At 41.0% G+C, this 17,430-nt stretch overlaps 1 long non-coding RNA gene across 4 annotated transcripts in view; it reads left to right on the plus strand.

The window, feature by feature from the left end:
* Positions 1 to 17,209: 17,209 nt before the first annotated feature.
* LOC112648746 (uncharacterized) overlaps positions 17,210 to 17,430 on the plus strand; it is a 50,241-nt gene continuing 50,020 nt past the window's right edge. For all 4 annotated transcript variants that reach the window (XR_003129278.3, XR_004817457.2, XR_004817460.2 and 1 more), the window contains exon 1: positions 17,210 to 17,374. This is a non-coding gene — a long non-coding RNA (uncharacterized LOC112648746). The remainder of the gene's footprint in view (positions 17,375 to 17,430) is intronic.

The following is a 17,430-nucleotide window of genomic DNA, read 5'->3' on the forward strand; positions in this document are numbered from 1 at the left end:
TTATTTGGTGTCTTTAATAATTTATGTGAAGAGGTGTGCATAACAAATTTAATAGGGAATTTTTGTTTTCATGGTTGTCCTTAATATCAATGTGTTTTTCCTCATGCCTGCCCTAAGTCCTTCCTGCTGTAATTAGGCTAATTTTTTTCATTTCCCCCAGTGAAGTAGTAAGCATTTACTCACATATTCCATATTATTAAAATATTAATACAGATGTGATTCAATCAAAGCAAAAAATTTGCTCAGGAAAGTGACATGTAAATAAATTTGTGATATGTGAAATGCTATTTTGAAAAAGGTTTAGTTTTTAATGCAAATGTATGGTGAATGTTTTATCAAGCAAGAAATCACTTTATCAAAGGAATATGTTTCCCCAAAATGAATTTATTTTATACACATCTATTTTCATAAATATTGTAGAGAACCCTCAGAAGTTCCTTGCTGTTCCTGACCCTCGTCTTTCAGATCTGGGTCTTCTGTTTCTCTCTCTCCCTAAGAGCTACCTATAATTGAATGACAGCCGTGAGTCAGGCACTGGAGTAGGCATTCATTCTTCATCTATGTATCAGGTGTTTACTGACTGCTGATGGTGTGACCCTTAGACATCTGAAATTTTTTTCATTCATTCCCTAGAGCAAGCTCTAGGAAGGAGTTCTCATCCTGTGTAACCAGGGTGGCCTTCTTTATGGCTTGGGTTGCTGAGAAAGTATTGCAGGCAGTCCTCAGAGTCCCTTCTTCCCTCTGCTGGTCTGTCTCCAAAGCTCTATCATTCTCAGCAGGGTTTTGACAGGATTTTTGTGGCTAGGATGAGATGACAGTCGGGGACTCTTCATGTGCTGCCTCTACAGAAGAACAATGCCTACTGGCAGAGGCTGCATCCAAATCCAAAGCCAGTGAAGCCCACAGCTCCTTCAGTGCCCCTTGTTCCAAAGAGGTTTCCTCCACATTGGTTAAGTGATTAGAGGGGCTCCTTTCTTGTTATAGTTGGTGGAAGGTCTCTGGCCACAGTGCCAGGGCTCTTTGAAATCCTCCCATCCTTATTTTGTGGGGGCTCAGAGCTGAACTGGCCTGGCTCTTTGGGAGAAGCCACTTCTGGTTGGTTCTGCATGGGCCAGTAACATGGGCAGACAGACGTGATTCATGAGTGGCCCACTTGCCCAGACGTTCTGGGCATGCAGGATAGGTTTGGTCACAAGCAGGCTGTGGCCTAGCTCTCATGGAAACTGCACTCCAGTGATGAGAAACAAACAAGTAAACAGTAAATGGAGAAGTAAATGAGAAAAATATCAGGTAGCGGGGTGATATGCCAAGATGTTTTTTTTTTTAATTTATTTTTTATTGGTGTTCAATTTACCAACATACAGAATAACCCCCAGTGCCCGTCACATATTCACTCCCACCCCCCCCGCCCTCCTCCCCTTCTACCACCCCTAGTTCGTTTCCCAGAGTTAGCAAGATGGTTTTGAGCAGTTAATCCTCAGCTGCATCAAACACAAAGGTCTTCAAAAAATTTTCTAACGCTCCATTTACTACCTTGACATGAAAGTAACAGATCTGCAAGTGTAATTTTAAAAATATACACTATAATGCATTTATATAGAAACATAGTGCATTATAAATATATTTTCTGTAAAAATATACATAGAAAATAAACAGAAAATATTTTAGTTTATGATAAATACGAAATAGATTTTTACTTGTATATATTTACCAAATATGAAAAGGAAATAAGAGGAAAGCAATTTGTCAAAAATACTATATATATGTATTATATATATATATATATATATATATATATATATATATATATGCTTGATCTCAACCAGACCTGATAATGCCATTTCTCTGGTGGTTACCCCAGATTTATTTAGATTTTTACTTATGTTTATTTTTCACTATCAATGCTTAAAGCTTTTGCATATTTATGTCTTCCTCTTGAATGAAAAAAGCTCTTAGTAGGCTTTTTGTTTCTTCCTCCACTCTCTCCTCCTGGCACATTGCTATTGTCTGGAGTTTTAAATCTGAAATGTTAGAGATATTTTTTGGGAGAAGGGAGGGGTAGATTATTGCTTTTTTTGTTTTAACTCGACTTTCTTAATGTATTTCTGAGTTTATTTAAAGTTTATTTTGCAAGAGTACAATTTGGTGGTTTTTGGTATAGTCACCAAGTCGTGTACCCATCACCACTGTTTAATTCCAGAACATTTTTTATTGCCTCCTCAAAAGAAACCTTGTACCCATTAGCATTCACTACTCGCCTTCCCTGCTTAGCCCTTGGCCCTCACTAAGCTACTCACTGTCTCTGGATTTCCTATTCGACATTTCATATAAATAGAATCATATAATATGTGGCCCTTTAGCTTATTTAGACTAATATTTTCTTTTCTTTCTTTCTTTCTTTCTTTTTCTTTCTTTCTTTCTTTCTTTCTTTCTTTCTTTCTTTCTTCTTTCTTTCTTTCTTTCTTTCTCTCTCTCTCTCTCTCTCTCTCTCTCTTTTTAGGATTTTATTTATTTATTCATGAGAGACAGAGAGAGAGGCAGAGACATAAGCAGAGGGAGAGGCAGGCTCCCCATAGGGAGCCCAGTGCGGGACTTGATCCCAGGACCTGGGTCACAACCTGAGACAAAGGCAGATGCTCAACCATGATCCACCCAGGCACCCCATAGACTAATGTTTTCAAGGTTCATTCATGCTATATCATATATCAGTATTTTATTTCTTTTTATTTCCTAATATCTTGTGGCTCCTTGATGGATTAAATTCCCTTCTTAAAGCATATCCCAAAGAAATCTTGTAAAGAGGTATAAATCTGTGGCACAAATTTTCCTTAGATCCATGATGCTTCATGATGTCCTCATTTTGTCCTCAAATTTTAAATTTTTTTTTATTTCAGAGCAAGAGAGAGAGGGAGATAGAGAATCCCAAGCAGGCCCTATGCCCAGCATGGAGCCCAATGTAGGGCTTGATCTCATGATCCTGAGATCACAATGGGAACTGAAAACAATAGTTGGACACAACCAACTGAGCCACCTAGGCATCCTCTTGTCTTCACATTTAAATAAAAGATTGACTGAATAGAATTGTTAAGGTTCAAAGTTCCTTATTTCAATACTTGGAAGGTATTTATTACTTTTAAGAATCCTGATTCCAGCCTGATTCCTGTTTCTTTAGGGTGATCTGTTCTTTCCCTCTGTAAGCTTTTAGAATGAATGTTCTTTTAGCTTTGATGTTCCTCAATTTCACTGTGGTGAAAAAACACACAATTATGTTTTTTTTTTCCCCAACCTCTTTGATCTTGTCTAGCACTGGATGAGACCTTTCAATGTAAACATTCTCCCTTTAATTCTGGGAAATTCTCTCTCCAGATTTTTTTCTTCTAATTTATTTTTTCACTCCTTAGAGACCCTACTATACAGACAATGATGGTTTTACTTCCTCTTTCTATGCCTCTTTGCTCTCAGTCTCCTTTTCTCTATCTAATCTTCCAGATCACCAAATCTTTCTTCAGCCATATCCATTCTGATATTTAATTTATCCATGGAATCCTTCACTTGGAAAATTATGTTTTTCTGTATACAGTATTTCTAATAGCTTTACCTCCATAGCTACTTGATGATTCCCCTTTATGTTAGAGGCTACTAATTATGCCTGTATAAAATTATTGTTCTTTCTTTCCTGTTGCTTTTGCTCTGTCTGGAACAATTGTTTTGGTATTTTCTCTATGAGTTCATCTTTTCTTCTGTTGGGACTCCCAGCTATGTTGACTACCAATGTTTGCTGAGGCAAAGGGAGAAAACTTTCATTATGCTTTTCAGCCTAAAATAGGTTTGGAGGGTGAGGCTTCTCCTCGAAGTATACAGAATCTCCTATTGCTGACTTGCTCAATCACTCCCTGTGTTCCCTCCTATAGACATCATCTGTTCCTTAGGGAACCTTCCCCCACCCCCGTACTTCTGTCCTAGGAGAGGTGGTTGCAGGTGAGTAGCAAGGAGAAGATGCTCAGCATCCTGCTAGCCTGCCTGCCTCTCTCCCATGTTTCCTATTCTGACGGGCACTGATGTTGCCCTCATGTGGCCTTTTCAGCTCCACTTTCCCAAGGTGATGGGCTGATGTTGCTGCATAAAATAATTTCCACAGATAAATGCGATGCATGGGAAGAGAACCATAGGGAGGAAGGAATCCAGTGGCTCAAGCCCTCTCCAACTCCAGACCACACTGCTCCAATCCTAGTTGTGGAGCTCAGCTCTGGAGTCCTCCAGCTGTGGCCTCTCAATCACTTCTGTGGGGTCTCCACCCAGGGTTAGATTTAGAGGAAGGTGTCAGGATTCTATGCTACTTTGTTGTTATTCAGTCTAAACATATCATCATTTGTCTTTCCCAATACGAAAGAAATACTTATTTGATTTCAACCGAAGCTATTCCAGTGTTCAATTGGTAGGACATTTGGAGTAAAATGTGCAAGCCATTGGATTTTAAGTGCACTTTAATACCGTATATGTACAAAAAGAGACCTTTTCCAAACTCAGTCAATGGTCTGATTAATATTTCATCTCAGAAGCCTAGACACGAGCCCAGCCAGTAACTCCATTCTGAGGCAGATAGGATTCAGTTTGTTTGGTGCATGGCTCTCAACTTCCAAATTCAGAAAACGGGAGCATGCTTGTGAGGACATCCATCTGTATAATTGCCCGCTCTGATTTCTAAAGGCAATCCAGTAATACAACTTTTGGAGAGGGTGGTTTTTGGTAAGGGGGAGTGCAATTGAATTATTTCTTCACTCAAAAAATATTTTTTGAGCACTCATACTGCACCAACTCTATGCTAATATATACATAAGACTTTCTTTTATGTCAGTGATAACTGGAGTTTTAAAGTATAAACTGATCATGGGATGCCTAGGTGGCTCAGTTGGTTAAGTGTACGACAGGATATGATCTTAGGGCCATGAGATCAAGCCCTGCATCAGGCTCTGTGCTCAGTGAGGAGTCTGCTTAAGAATCTCTCCCTCCCCCCGCCCAACTCTCTCTCTCTCAAATAAATAAATAAATAAATAAATAATTTAAAAAATAAAGTATAAAATGACCATGTATTTCTGACAATACATGGTATAGCCTGAAGAATGAGTCTTATTGTCTACTTGTTCTTTTTTTTTTAAGATTTTATTTATTTATTTATGAGAGACAGAGAGAGAGAGAGAGAGAGAGAGAGAGAGAGAGAGGTAGAGACACAGGCAGAGGGAGAAGCAGGCTCCATGCAGAGAACCTGATGTGGGACTCGATCCTGGAACTCCAGGATCGCACCCTGGGCTGAAGGCGGCTCTAAACCACTAAGCCACCCAGGGATCCCCGCCTACTTGTTCTATTAAAATTCTGGCCTTTGCTAAAATTTGGCCTATGTTATCCATGAGACTTTGCTCAACAACATTTTGATGGCTCAAGAAATACTGTATCAGACAGACAGCTATTTCCTTAGACTATCTAATTAAACTAGAAAAAGTTAGCATCCTGGCTTGCAGATGCACAGCTGAAAGCAGAGAACCAGCAGATGGACTCCTGGAAGGTATGAAGTAGGTGCTGTAGCCCAGATGCAGCACAGTACATTATCTGGAGAGCTAGTGAAAATACCAAGTCCGGGATCTTTCCAAAAGATATTGAACTAGTGTCTATGCGATTGGTGGGGCCTCAGCTGTATGTGGGTCTGTCCAATGCTGGTCTGTCCTGTGGTTCTAGGGCAGACTAGATGTCAGACACCCACATGGGAAGAAGGAAAGGAGGCCCAGGTAATAGACAACATTGGATGGTGTAGGGGCAATGAGAGAGTGACAATGTATTCAGAAGACTGCTCAGTTATTAAGTCCTGAGAAATAAGATTGTGTGTCAAGATAAATGCATGAGATGATAGAATCCTTGCCAGGATGGGTTGTGAAAAGGAAGCCAAGAGTTAGATGTAAAATGAGAGAAGCAAATTGAGATCCAGAATACTGGACCACAGTAAAACCTAATTTTTAAGTAGAGCCTTGTGTCTGTAGTCATGGCATGAAGACCCCTGAGACTCTGTTGGTGGATAGAGATTCTTCTTCAAAGAGGAAGGTAGGGATCCCTGGGTGGCGCAGCGGTTTGGCGCCTGCCTTTGGCCCAGGGCGCGATCCTGGAGACCCGGGATCGAATCCCATGTCGGGCTCCCGGTGCATGGAGCCTGCTTCTCCCTCTGCCTATGTCTCTGCCTCTCTCTCTCTCTCTGTGACTATCATAAATAAATAAAAATAAAAAAAAGATTTAAAAAAAAAACAAAGGGGAAGGTAGCTACTCATTTTTCTATTCATGTATTAATTAATTTATTCATTTGACCAGCAGCTAGACGTGGCATATTTATTCCTCAACAAATATTAAGGGTCTCCTACATACCGGCACTCTGTAAGTGGTAAAACAGGAGAGTAGGCAGAGATCAGACTGTCTAGGGCCAGGGGTAGTTCTGTCTTTGTCCTAAAAGTAAATCTGAGAAGTCATTGAACAATTCTTTTTTGGGGGGGAGGGGATTTTATTTATTTATTTGAAAGAGAGAGAGAGAGAGAGCATGAGAGGCTGGGAGGGGCAGGGGGAGAGGAAGAAACAGACTGTACTAAGCAGGAAGCCCGACACAGGACTTGATCCCAGGACCCTGAAGTCATGACCTGAGCTAAAGGCAGATACTTAAGTGACTGAGCCACCCAGGTGCCCCTCATTGAGCAATTCTAAGAAGAGATATAACACAGATCACATGTTGAGAGACCACTCTGCGGGATCGAGGAGGAAAGATTGTAGGCCATGGGCATGGCTGCAGGGCAGATCGATGTAATTGGTACTGGCTGAATATGGGCAAGGTCTGAGGGAGAGGCATATGCCAGGAGTCCCTCCTGGATTTCTGGCTTGATCAACAGGATGGATGGTGGTGTTATTCACAGAGAAGAAATGCTGGAAGAAGGTAGGCTATGAGATCCTATTAAGGTCCTTAAAGTCCAGCTATGTCCTCTACTTCTGTTAGCCCTAATGGCCTAATGGGCCACTTGGTTTACCTCCACAGAGCATTGACTTCTTGCACTGGAAAAAACGTTTTCTAAACTAGTTGGTGACTGGTAGGAGAAGGCCATAAGGTAAAATAACTGGGCAGAGATGTAAAAGTACCGGGTCCCATCCCAGCGACTGTGAGGAGGGAAGAACAGGATGGGTTAATCTTGGAAGTTCTTCACTGTAGTTATGAAGCCACTGATATCCACCCTTCTGGATTTCTGCCCCAATATTGATCAGGGTTGGCTAACAAGTACTACCTGTTTGAATGTCCTTCCCTTTAGTTTTCTCTGACTCCTCTGGAGCTTACAAACAGACACATGTCAAAAAGGTAGGCAGAAGATATCATTCAGTCAGATAATGATATTTATCGAGCTCCCTGTTTACAAAACACTCTACTAGTTTTTCTACGAGGTAAAAAAAAAAAAAATGCCTCCTCCCCACCCTGCCCCCCGACCATGGCAAGATAAAACCCAGGCAGGACTCTGTGTTCCAGCCCCCTTTCTGGCAGGGAGGCTGGCACTATGGGGCAAGCAAGCTGCTCTGGAGAGAGGTCTTCCAGGCTGCCGCTGGGAGGGGATCAGGGCCTCTAATTTGAAGGTGTTGCGATCCTACGCTTGGGGTAGCTGTGCACTTGCTGAGAAACAGGTAGGGGCCAAAGATGGTGAGCTGGGAAAGAGGCTTGGAGCAGACACCAGCGTGGAGAAGCACAGATGCAGGTGTGAAATGGGAGCCTCAGGGGCTAGGACCCGAGGGGAGCAAACACCTGGGAGCAGTATTATGCTCCAGAATCATCTGGATAAAATGATAGCTGTTTCAGCCCTTCCAAGTTTTGTAAAAGCCCCTTGGCTGGCTGATTCTGACAAAGCCGATCCATAGGCCTTTATTTGGAAACTATTGCTGACTTTCAAGATATGATGAGAGTCCACTCTGTATAATGGCCAGAAGTAAGGTGGGCCACTTGGGATCTGTGAGCACTTTCATCATGCTTAGGGCCTGAGCTTTGTCTTTATTAGTTAGTACATTGGCTTGGCTGTTTTTACAGAGATGAAACCTCTGTAAAAGGCTAAACCAAATAGAAGATTCCTTTCTCTTTTATAAAAAAGTCTGAGCCGGCAAGGCATCCAGGATAGTACCTTGGCTCTGCTCCATGATGTTATCCGAGAGCCCCAGACTCCTTCCTTCTTGCTGTCTGCCTTCCCTTGGGGTGCTTTTTCCCATCCATTTGATCAAAACCTGCTCACGAGCACTATGCCAGTGTTCCAGCCCTCAGGAAGAGAAGAAAAGGAAGCATGGGCATTAGTGAACATGGGCTGCTATAACAGAATACTGTAGACTGGAAGTCTGAGATCAGGATGCCAGCAGGATCAGGTGCCACTGAGAGCCCTCTTTCTGGCCTGTACATAACCACCTTCTTGCTGTGTCTTCACATGACAAGAGCTCTGGTTTCTTCCTCTGCTCATAAAACCCTTAATTCCATTGTGGGGTCTCCACTGATAAGATCTCATCTAAACATAATACCCCCCCAAAGGCCACATCTCTAAAACCAGCACATGGAGTTAGGCCTTCAACATATGAGTTTCATGGGGACACAATTATTCAGTCCACCACCTGCAGCAAATGGCTCCCTTTTAACAATGTAACACAAAAGGTGCAGATGCCCCTCTCATTCACAGCCTGTTGGCCAGAATCTGTTCATGTGGCCTTATCTGCTGCCAGTGAGGTGGCGGAAAGAAAATCTTTCACTGGGTAGCTATTGCCCAGCTAAAGTGTTGGGAGTTTGGTCATTAGAAGGTAAAGGGGAAGATGATACTGAGAGTTAATCAGATGTCTTTCTAAATGACTAGGAGTCACTATACCTCTCTTTCCCAAGCTATTACTTTCTATCATTACACTCTGTCCTTCCCTTGTATGCCACCTTCCTTTGTTTATGGACCATGGCCTTAGACACTATGGAGGTCACTTGAAGGCTGTGACCAGGTCTGTGTCTGTCATGTGGAATGTCCTATTTTTTTTTTTTTTTTGATGTCCTACTTTAAGTCGCCTGGTTTTCCTAAGGTTAGGCGGAAGCAGGAGGAGGGACAGGGCTCAATAAATGGATGGTCTGGTGGTCCTGAGCTCACTCCTAGCAGCCGCTTACATATTGATTTAAGACACTTCCTTCAATGCTTAAGATGGGGATTCCCAGTTTTGCTTGTTTGTTGGATCTCATTGGATTAGTGCACATTAACCTGTACTTTCTACATCATATGCACCTATGTCACTACATAATAAAATCCAATATTTAGCCTACAGCATCTTACCCATCAGATATCCCTTATTCATCAAAAATTCTCAAATTTAATAGGCAACACAGTTAAAAAAAAATGTAGGGGTGTCTGGGTGGCTCAGTCTGTTAAGCATCTCCAAGAGCACTCTGAGAGTCTTCTGGGCTTTGATGCCACCTTGTCCCACCATGCTATACCAGCTTCCCAGTGTCAGAGGGGGCATCATCCATCCACTGGGTCAGTCCACTTACCTCCTTGAAGACGTTGCCAAATGTCACCTGGAAGGCAAAATCACCTGCAGTTGAGTACTGCTGTGGAGAACTATCAGACATCTCCCCTACAAGGCACACTGCTCACACTGAGATTGAGGATGAGTATTACAGAAGAGTCAGGGACTCTTCTCTCAGGACACTGGTTCTTCCCAAAGCTTCCACTGATGTGGAAATTGGACTTCAGTCTGGGTGAAAATATATATCTTATTCTTTTATTTATATATTCATTCATATACTTATTTGAGAGAGAGAGAGAGAGAGAGAACAGTATGGGGAGGCAGAGAGAGAGGGAGAGAATTTCAAGCAGACTCTGTGCTGAGTATGGAACCTAACATGGGGCTTGATCCCACCATCCTAAGATCATGATCTAAGCTGAAACCAAGAATCCTTAACTGACTGAGCCACCCAGGCACCCCACACATCTTATTCTTAAACTTTCCACAACAGAATGATAACTGTTTCCTCACATCTGATTTTAAGGCATATGGTTCTTGCTCTAACCAAAACACCAAATCTTTGCACTGAGGCAGTGGTTAGACATTCATTTCACTCATATGTGGAATTTAAGAAACAAAACAAAAAAAGAAAAAGAGAGACAAACACAAAAACCAGACCCTTAAATACAGAGAGCAAGTTGGTGGTTGCCAGAGGGGAGGTGGATAGGGGATGGGGGAAGTAGGTGAAGGAGAAGAAAGTGAAGGAAGTAGGTGAAGAGCACACTTGGTGTGATGAACATTGATAATGTATAGAACTGTTCTTTAAAAAAAAAAAAGATTTTATTTATTTATTCATGAGAGACAGAGAGAGAGGTAGAGACATAGGCAGAGGAGCTTATGCATCTCCCCACAGGGAGCCTGATATGGGACTCCATCCCAGGACCACAGGATCATGCCCTGAACCAAAGGCAGACACTCAACCACTGAGCCACCCAGGAAACCCTAGAATTGTTCAGTCACTGTATTGCATGCCTGAAACTAATATGACACTGTATGCCAATTACACCTGGATTAAAAACAAAAAAAAGAATGATACCCAGGGATGTCCAGGGTATACTACAGACATCTGGTATTTGAGAGGCAGGCTAATCAACATGTTTATGTTCTTGTGCATGTTGTCATGCACAAACCTTACTGTGCATCACAGTCTCTGGGGATTTTGTTTAAATGCATGCATAGGTCCTATTTCCACATATTTGATTCAGTAGTTTTGAAGTAAAGTTCAGGAAGTTACCTTTTCTGAAAAGCCCTTCCAGGTTCATGGGCTCCACTTTGAGAAATTGTATATATTTTTCCAAATGCTGTTTCTGTGTGAAATTAGTCAATAAGAAAGAGGAGCTCTTAATTAATTAATTAATTAATCTCATCCATAAATAAATAAATAAATACATGTTAATCACACCCAGAAACACCCTACGCACATTCACAATTAATATTTAACCAAATGTCTGGGCACCCTCTGGCCCAGTCAAGTTGACACATAAATTTTTTTTAATAAATTAATTTTTTATTGGTGTTCAATTTACCAACATACAGAATAATACCCAGTGCTCATCCCGTCAAGTGCCCCCCTCAGTGCCCGTCACCCACTCACCCACACCCCCCGCCCTCCTCCCCTTCCACCACCCCTAGTTCGTTTCCCAGAGTTAGGAGTATTTATGTTCTGTCTCCCTTTCTGATATTTCCCACACATTTCTTCTCCCTTCCCTTATATTCCCTTTCACTATTATTTATATTCCCCACATGAATGAGAACATACACTGTTTGTCCTTCTCCAATTGTCTTACTTCACTCAGCATAATACCTTCCAGTTCCATCCACGTTGAAGCAAATGGTGGGTATTTGTCGTTCCTAATGGCTGAGTAATATTCCATTGTATACATAGACCACATCTTCTTTATCCATTCATCTTTCGATGGACACCGAGGCTCCTTCCACAGCTTGGCTATTGTGGCCATTGCTGCTATAAACATCGGGGTGCAGGTGTCCCGGCGTTTCATTGCATCTGAATCTTTGGGGTAAATCCCCAACAGTGCAATTGCTGGGTCGTAGGGCAGGTCTATTTTTAACTCTTTGAGGAACCTCCACACAGTTTTCCAGAGTGGCTGCACCAGTTCACATTCCCACCAACAGTGTAAGAGGGTTCCCTTTTCTCCACATCCTCTCCAACATTTGTGGTTTCCTGCCTTGTTAATTTTCCCCATTCTCACTGGTGTGAGGTGGTATCTCCTTGGGTTTTGATTTGTATTTCCCTGATGGCAAGTGATGCGGAGCATTTTCTCATGTGCATGTTGGCCATGTCTATGTCTTCCTTTGTGAGATTTCTGTTCATGTCTTTTTCCTATTTCATGATTGGATTGTTTGTGCCTTTGGTGTTGAGTTTAATAAGTTCTTTATAGATCTTGGAAACTAGCCCTTTATCTGATATGTCATTTGCAAATATCTTCTCCCATTCTGTAGGTTGTCTTTTAGTTTTGTTGGCTGTATCCTTTGCTGTGCAAAAGCTTCTTATCTTGATGAAGTCCCAATAGTTCATTTTTGCTTTTGTTTCTTTTGCCTTCGTGGATGCATCTTGCAAGAAGTTACTGTGGCCAAGTTCAAAAAGGGTGTTGCCTGTGTTCTCCTCTAGGATTTTGATGGAATCTTGTCTCACATTTAGATCTTTCATCCATTTTGAGTTTATCTTTGTTGACACGTAAAATTAACCATCATGCTCTGATAGTTCTGGATGATCTGTTTTTCTGATTGCCTTATTTGCCAGTTTATTAAATTTTGTAAGGCACTGAAATTTTTTCATTCATTCTGGACAAATATTTATTGAATAATTATTTAATGCAGGCAGTGAAGATATAATAATGGTGAAGAAGAAGAAGAAGAATACAATCCTGCCCTTGAGGAGCTTTTAACTAAAAGGGAAAGCAATTTGAGTTTCCATAAATGTGACAAGGTAGGGGAAGAGAGACAAAAGTTCAGAAGTACCACTAATCTTGTCTGAGGATGGGGAAAGGAGGGCTAAGATTTGAGATAACTAGGGAAGATAATGGAGCAACATTTAGGGAAATGTTGAGAACACAAGATGTGCAAGGGGTAAAGGTAAGATATACATACCATAGCATGTTCTAAAAACTGAGACATGACCAGCATGGTGGGAGAGGAGATGTGTCACAAGATACGGGCAAGAGCCAGATGGTGGGTACCCTTGTAATCATATTGGATAATCATTGGGTAATCATTGTCACCTAAGGACAATCAGAAGCTACTAAAAGGTTTTAAGAAGAGGAGTTTTTCACAGAATCAGATCACTCTGGATTCTGTATATACAAGTCCTAAATAAAAAGTGAAAACACACTCATTATGTACCAAAGTCCAGTTTAACTGTATTTTATTGTACAATAACTTTACCTTTCTGCTATGCAGTGCATTATAGTAGCCAGAGTACCAAACTGGTATTCCATTGTAATAATTTTTCATTAACTTTCAGAATATGGGAGTGATTTAATTAGCCTAATGAAACACAGAGTGAGGATTTATAAAGGGTAAGCCATATAGACCACCTGTGACAGAAATGCAGATTCACCAAGATGGCAGTATTGCACCTAATGTGTGTTTTTGTCTCTTTCTCTCAACCTAACTATTCATTTCTCTCTTCTTGTCTGGCACTGTTTCCTGAATCACTGCTAGTGATAAGTATAATCAATTCTTATCTTGAATCACTCTATAGATTGAAGATAAGTATTAGTTAGGACTCTTCAAGTTGCAAGTGAATGAAATCCCAACTCAAAATGCTTCAGGTATGAGGCCCAGAGATCAGCTGATGAGCTGATGAGCTCCTGCTTACCTTTGCTGTGGGTCAGTTTGGTTTTAGGGAAGCACTCAGCTCATGGTGGCAAATGGCTGTCAGTAGCTACCCTCTTACTGAGTCTTTCCTTCTCAAGACACCCAGTAGGAAGAATTCCCCTTCCTCGACAGTCTCAACAAAAGTCTTGGATTGAGTTCCATTTGTTCTAGTTGGCCTGGATCACACGCCCACCTGGAGCCAGGGGTGGGGCCTGTCCCACAAAAAGCCAGGGGAACTGAGTGTGGGGAGGAGGTCAATACAGGGCAGAAAAGGCTATAAATGTCCACATGAGCACCAAAGGGGGCCTGAGTGGCAGCCTTTCAAATGTCAAGCCTAAGAAGATGTCCTGATGGGTCCCCTCAGTGCTATGTTTGCCAGAGCACACCTGAACCCTTTGGAAACATCTGGTGTTGCCCTACTGGCTCCAGACCTTTGGTTTTGATAGTTCTCTTCCATTTGCCCCTTGCTGTGGCCTTTGGTGTCCTCCTGCTCTCCTTTCCAACTGTGGCTCCGGCAGCCACTCCACCATTCACTTGTCATCCTTTAAGTTTTTCATATACTGTCGCCAACCTGGTACCTACAGTTTCAAATGTAGCCACACAACACATGGGGTGAGCATGTAAAAAGTGTGAAATCTGGACGCAACTCCACTTGTATCCAAATGCCATCCACTGGATTCATTAAATGTAGGCACGCATCTCCACATGACACAGAAACAAGGCAGAGACTTGGAGATTTCAGGAGAATCTTACCCACCTTGCCCCTTTCTCTTTGGGCCTAATGTAGGCACATCCTGTCTTTGGAGGGCCATAATGGGAAGTGTTGTCTCAATGGCCATGACCTTCCATTATTTTTAAATGGCTGTAGCCAAACAAAAGACAAATGAAAACTTTCTCTGCTTGACATTGAAAAAATTACTGCCATGTCATATGGTAATTCATTAAAGAATTCTCATTCATCAAAACAATTCATTTTTGTTTGAAGAGGCTGAATAAGCAGTTTCTTGCTGATTTCACTGTCAGCCTCTCTGGCCACATGTGGCTCCAGTTCATTTGCAGCGATTTTATTCCTAATATGAAGAGCTTCGGGGGCATATGCGGAATATTTTAAATCAAATTAGGCTATTTTACTCAGATATCTCCATATAAGCTGGTCTCTCCCTTTTACATTCTTTTCTTTTTTAAAAAATTTTTTTTTTCATTCTTTCTTTTACAATTCTAACACCTGGGACTTGAATGTAATCACATTTTTTTTTCTTTTTTGTTTTGTTTTGTTTTTTTTTGATAGAGAAATTCACACCAAGTAGATTCTTTTTTTTTCAGAAATTGAAATATACCTGATTGATTTTAATCCACTGCTGAACTGAGCACAGGAAATTGTTCTCAGGCAATTTTAGAATATTTGTTATCATGGTATCCTAAGCGAGGGGGAATTGTTTTAGTAGTTTTCAGAGTTCTGAGCCCTTAACTAGGTTTTGTAAATGTGTGTTTCACAAAATTCTTCATGATAAAGCACACCTGGTTCGTTCTCTATGTTAGCTATGTTTAAGCACAGAAAGATAACTGCTGGGTTCTCTTTAATCTTTTCTCAAAAATCTTTAGTCAGGAGTATTTCCCAATATCAAATGCGTATTATTTATCCAGTGGATTTTATCTTTGAAAACACTGTTTCCCTTTCTTTAACCTTTCAGCTGATCCTGCTGTGAACCTGGTTCCCTTCTCTTTGACTTTATCTTACCTCTCCTCATGGCTTCTTCCCCTCCTGCAAATAACAGGGTTGTAAAGCTCAAAATGCTAACCAAGGTCACACAGGTATTTTAAATGGGTGAATAGGTTGGGAACAATAAAAGGTGTATGGGGACTCTGGGAAACCAGACTCTCTGGCCAAGGACAAGGCTGCCACCATTCAGCTCCAGCTGAGTCCCCTGGAGAGAAGTCAGCATCAGATTTGCCAGATCTCACACTTTCATGAGAAGCCAGAAATGTAGGGTTTTTTGTGAAGTGTTCCAATTTTAGAAATAGACAATTACTTTAAAAATTTACAGTCATTCGTCCCCAAAGTCTGCAAATATCCCATAGGCCACTAGAAATTGTTTTTTTTTTTCCCCGTGCTTTAACCATACTTGCATTCATCGTAATCTGATTATGCCAGACGCATCTTGCCCCTCCCCCACTCCCTCAGTTTTTGGCACAGCTTTGCAGTAACTTGGCAAATACCTAGTGAGGGAGAGCCCTTCTCTTAATGGCCATTCCAGGCATTGCAACTAGAGCTCTTCCAACAGTGAGTTCTTCTAGGCCTCACACTTGCCACTGGTCTAGACAGTGACTTGGGATGTGATTGGTTAGGGAAGAGGTGGCTGCGTCCCTTGATGCCAGAAAAGAATAGAGCAGCTGAATTTTATTCTCGACCTGCCCACTTCCTTCTTATCCCTTGTCATCATCCCCTCAACAACGCCTCAGTCTGCACACAGCCGTACATTCTGCTGCCATTTTGTGACTTGTTTTCCCTTTTTCACCTGCTCTTGATGTTCATTTTGTTCAAACATTGTGTTGAATCTGAGATTTCCAGTGCTATAAAAGGACTAAAGAAGTGGTATGTACTAGGGGCACAAGAGTGGCTCAGTGGTTGAGCATCTGCCTTTGGCTCAGGTCGTGATCCCGGGGTCCCGGGATAAGTCCTGCATGGGGCTCCCCACAGACAGTCTGTTTCTACCTCTGCCTATGTCTCTGTCTCTCTCATGAATAAATAAATAAAAGCTTAAAAACAAAAAGAAGTGGTATGTGCTCAGTTATACCAATACTCTATTTAGCTCATAAATTTAGATAATTGGGAGTTCACTTTATTGTAATAATGATACCTTAGATTTGTATAGTACTTAAATTTTTAAAAGCATTTTCACAGTTATTTCATTTTTATCTTTACAAATAAACCCTGTAGCTCAGTACTGAGACATGTCATCCTCTTTTCATAGATTGGGAAACTCCTGTCAGAAAGGTCCAGAGACTAGCCTGATGCTGGGGTCAGACACATGAGGCTCTCCAAAGAAATTCTCAGGGCAAATATTAAAATAGAATATTGGCTGATATGTATTTTCAGTGAGTTGTATCTCTTTTCCTGTGATTTCACTCTTTTTAGCAAAAGTAATTTAATTACCAATGGGATCTATACATGAGCGAATATTTATAGAATAGGTGACTGTAGTGTCCCAATTTTTGGTCTGGTTAATCTGATTGCTGTATTTATGAGCCACCCGGCTAGTTAGTAGGAGGTCAAAGACCAGTATTCATTTCCTGAGTAGGATGATTTGCTTTTTTTTTTTTTTTTTCTAATTAGAACAGGCAAAGTAATATAGAAAGAAGGGGAAATGTGAGGTTTTAAGGCAATGTGCCTACTTGTACATACCTTGCTAAAGTTTTTAAAAGCACTACACAACTAACTCATTACTATCTTATGCTCTAGCAAGATCTTTGGGGAAAACATATTAAGTAGGATTTTTTTTGGTAACAAACAAAAGAAAACAAAAAGGAAAACCCAACTGATTATAGCTTTATTTTTATTTATTTATTTTTTTGATTTTTTTTGATTATGGCTTTAAAAAACATATTCTATCCCCCAACTGCCAAAGTTGGAATGATATGAGCAACAAAATAAATAAAGTAGTATTGGGTCATAACATGAAATATAAAATAAATACCCATGAGTCCACACTGATATGAATAAATTATTGAATAAGTAAGTACGTAAATAAATGAGGTCATAAAGACAAATCTCTTGCATGTAGGAATTCTAAATTGATGTACTTGTTCCACCCTCAAGAAGTGGGGAGTGTAACTTTCCATGCCTTAAGTGTAGGCTGCTCATAATGATGTCCCTCCAAAGAGGATAGTGTGGAAAGGGAGGAAAAGTCAATCTACAGTGGAGACACTGGACAAACACTACACCAGGCAGGTAGTCAAGGTTAGTATCAACTGGCCATACTGCTTTATGATAAAAGCAAAGCTAATTACCTTCCT

The sequence above is a fragment of the Canis lupus genome, chromosome 7, assembly GCF_003254725.2.
Source record: "Canis lupus dingo isolate Sandy chromosome 7, ASM325472v2, whole genome shotgun sequence".
In the NCBI taxonomy this organism is placed as follows: Eukaryota; Metazoa; Chordata; class Mammalia; order Carnivora; family Canidae; genus Canis; species Canis lupus.